Source organism: Corvus brachyrhynchos, unplaced genomic scaffold (genome assembly GCF_000691975.1).
Source record: "Corvus brachyrhynchos isolate BGI_N302 unplaced genomic scaffold, ASM69197v1 scaffold176, whole genome shotgun sequence".
In the NCBI taxonomy this organism is placed as follows: domain Eukaryota; kingdom Metazoa; phylum Chordata; class Aves; order Passeriformes; family Corvidae; genus Corvus; species Corvus brachyrhynchos.
In genome coordinates, this window is record NW_008238435.1 from 344,546 (window position 1) to 348,415 (window position 3,870).

Consider the following 3,870-nt stretch of genomic DNA (forward strand, 5'->3'; position numbering starts at 1 on the left):
CCCGGGACCCCCCCGTTTTGGGAGCCCATGGATGGCGCACAGCATGCAGGAGCAGCTGGTGGGACAGCCGGGCCAGGGACGCTGCTCTCCGGGCTGTCCGTGAGGGTAGCACAGCCACAGCCTGGACAGGGACAGCAGAGCCGTCCCTTGTTCAACTCTGCTGTAGAACAAGATCATATCTCCAGGCTCTCAGTGTCCAGTGAGGAAAGTGAGCATCAAAGCAGTTCTCCAGAAATCCCCATTCTCTTCAAGGGAAGGCTAGGAAGATACTAAACCCACTAAATCCAAATCCTTGGTCCGTGAGGGTAGCACAGCCACAGCCTGGACAGGGACAGCAGAGCCGTCCCTTGTTCAACTCTGCTGTAGAACAAGATCATATCTCCAGGCTCTCAGTGTCCAGTGAGGAAAGTGAGCATCAAAGCAGTTCTCCAGAAATCCCCATTCTCTTCAAGGGAAGGCTAGGAAGATACTAAACCCACTAAATCCAAATCCTTGGCATTTGGAGCTGACCTACATCAAGTACCACAGAGATTTGGCTCTGCACCCCTTATGAAATAGCTCCCTGATCCAACGTGAAAACTAGGGAAGCTCAAATTTTCAGGGGTCACAAACCCCTTGACCACATGTATTTGCATTGACTCATCAACAGATCATCATTCCTGACAAAAAAACTGAGCATGAGAAGATGGTCTGTCATAGCAAGAATATGCATGTACCTGTGTTTAAATGAGAACACGGAGTTCTTCTGGACACGTATTTTTTCCTGTGCTTGTCAGTTTCATTCCACAGGATGATGTCATGTTTTCTCTTTGCATCAAGACCTAAAAAAGCAGCAGCTACAACCTTACGCCAAATGTCAGCCTCGCACCGGGTTTGTTCTAACTCATGAAGGGGACATAAGGAAACACAGAACAGGAGACAGAATTTGCCAGAAAGCTAGAAAGATGCAAAAGAAGAGTGCAAACAGTATGCAGACAGACCAGACAGAAAATATGAGATAGCAGATAGAGATGGGGAAGAAAATGAAAATGCAGAGAGCAAGGAGTTATATCAAAGTTTTAGGGATGAATGCAGCATTTTTATCATAATGCTTCCTATAAACTGTACTCATGAAAGACCTGCATAGAAATGATTATGAGGACTCCAAGGGTCTGTGGGTGGGCAAAGAGACTGTAAGGAGCAAGGAATCAAAATAGGTCACAACTTTGAATGGACAAAGAAAGGGCTCGCTTGCTGTTTTTAGTAACTTGCATGAAGTCCAGGTGACTCAATTTCCTCTTGTCTACCTCTTTTAATTCCCCAGAAGATCTGATGCTGGAGCATGGGCCAATTAATACATCCTCACTCCAACCCAAATGCCTCACAGATGGGCCCAGGGCACTGAATACAGCAGCTGCCCTCTGAGCAAGCAGGTCTTACTCATTCACCTGAATCTCTGAGCAGAGATGTGACTGGACCAAGGCAAAGAGCCAAGCTTGCCATTTCTGCTGCATCTAGGAAGGAGGAAGAGACATTATTTTTTGCTGTTAGAGAGAGCTGCCAGCAGTAACTACTGCCCTCCCCCATCTCAGGGTCATTATCAGCAGCACTATCAAGCCTGGCCATGGTGAAATCAAAGCATACAGAGAGGCTCAGGTCTTTCTGCCATTCTTATTCTTCGGCAGCTTGCCACGACAGACAAGAGCCAACTTTGTTCACATACAAAACCACACTGAGCTCAGCTTTCATTTAACTGTCTCACAGCTTTACCTAACCTTCTGTCTAACTCCAGTTGTGTACAAAGCCCTCAACATGCATAAGCAAAACAGCAAACAATTATTAAATACCCTAATTGCTGCTCTAATTAGCCTCCTTTAGCAATAACAATATGAATAAATCATATGTAGGCAAATCACAGGACCCCTTTCTGTTCCTCAACTTACAATCGAGGTAACGACTGTTACTATTTACCCTGCTGATGCAAAAATATCACCTAATGTAAGCCTGGAGTTGTACTAAGTAGAATCAGCTCCTATTGATACTTGCATTCTTATATGACTAATCCATTGTACTCACAGTCTCAGATTTTAATCCCTATATGTGTCCATACTTGCATAGATCATGATGCATTTTATAGTTATTGCATGTTTCAGGGACTGGCATATAAGTTTTTGTTCTTTCAGGTATCCTTGTAGGCACGTTAATATACGTATCACAGTAATTGGTGTCTATACCTTTTGCTATGTATTTTCCCAAATTTTGTTAGCAGATTTTTTCCACGCATTTAATTTTATTAGCATTTTATCTTGCTCTTAAGTCTGTGTTAGCTGTAACACAGAAACTGGTCCCTGCAATTCTGTTAATTGAGTCATTGTAAGAACATCAGCAGCTCCATGGAAGCTGCGCAGTACCACATAAACACAGCAGTATATCCTTCAAGGGTAAACTCTTCAGGGCAAAACCTGTAATTTTTTAAGTTTTATTTCAATATTACACAAACTCATAGCTGCATCCACAGACAGAAACATACATGTTTTCAAATCAGCTGTTTCCACAGATCTGTGCACACAGCTTCTAAATATAGCACCGGGTGTGCACAGACAGCACCTCCCGCAGTGCACTTGGACTCCTCATTTTATGTCCAGGACTGACATAATCAGGGTGGGATTCCTTTGAGTCTGGGCAGACCCTGTTTCATGCCCCTCTATCCCTTTAGTTTGTTTCATTTCTTACACAGACATCCGCTCTCCCCACCTCCACTCTCCCTTTCTCTCTCTGCAACTGCTTCTCTACACAATGCAGAATAGCACAATGTCTTTTAAAAAGCACACAGACACTTTCCCTAATGAGACTGAAACTGCCCCAAACTCTATCCATTAGACAACGCCACGTAAGCAGCAGAGAAGATCTGGATCAACCCTCCCCCACCTATCTTTGCTCCCATTCCTTCTAGATGCAAAATATTTTTAATTGGCATTGCAAGCAAGATGAGAATAAAAGCAGCTAAGCTGTTCATCCCCTACCTGAGCAAGGATCTCTCATCCCCAGCTGGTGAGCAGATGGAGACAGGGAACCCAGCTGCTCTCCTTTCCTTGCCCTATCAATTATTCACGTAGGTTGCAGTGTCCTCCCTCTCCCTCCCTCCCTCCCTTTCTCTTCCGCTGCCCCCACCTGCAGCTGAATGGAGATCGAGCAGGTCGGTGCTGTCACACTTGAAACTAGAGATCATTGTCGACTGAACAGCCAGCCTGTGGAGCAGCTGTGCTCTTAAGCAGAGAAGATTTGCCCTGGCAGAAGGGGACAGACTGGCAGCTCCAGAGGTGGAAGACAGGCAGCTCTGTACATCCACATCCTGCTCCCTGTGCTTCTAATCCCAGACCTGCAGGGATGACCTTTACAAATGAGAGAGGGTTTTTGCTTTTTTTTTACCATAGAAAAGCACATTTTTCTAGTCCTCTCAAGTATAATGACAGTTATTTGGTGACAGTGAACTGGGTTATGCGAATTCATGTGTATAAGATCAGAGTAGGAAGGGAAAGTAGAAGACTGGAAAAATCTGAAACCTGATTACGTAGTACTGATGTAGTCCCATAGCAAAGGCACTGGGAGAGGATAATTTAAGGGGACAGGATGACATGGTACTTTCTGTAAATGCTTTTGGAAATCATGAGTCATGAGACGGACCTGTGGGTTGGAATGATTGTTCAGTCACAATTGTTGTTGATAATTAAAGGATTCTTATGTGGTACCAGTCTTCGGCAAAGGTAAAATGAGTTCTGGCAGACCTAGGTCAAGGTGTTTAAAGCATTTTGCCTTTGTAGAGGGCTACTACCCACAACTGGGTGAATGTTCTAGATCTGCCTCACAGCAAAATTAGGTTCAAGTCCCAGG

At 44.6% G+C, this 3,870-nt stretch overlaps 1 protein-coding gene across 12 annotated transcripts in view; it reads right to left on the reverse strand.

Annotated features, from left to right (window-relative positions):
- RAP1GAP (RAP1 GTPase activating protein) overlaps positions 1 to 3,104 on the reverse strand; it is a 55,919-nt gene extending 52,815 nt beyond the window's left edge. For 4 of the 12 annotated variants that reach the window (XM_017736496.1, XM_017736498.1, XM_017736497.1 and 1 more), the window contains exon 1: positions 3,003 to 3,095. The gene's annotated coding sequence lies outside the window, so the exon portion shown is untranslated. Of the gene's footprint in view, positions 1 to 3,002 lie in introns of all 12 variants that reach the window. The other 8 variants (XR_001862629.1, XR_001862630.1, XM_017736500.1 and 5 more) reach the window with 5 other exon arrangements.
- Positions 3,105 to 3,870: the final 766 nt, after the last annotated feature.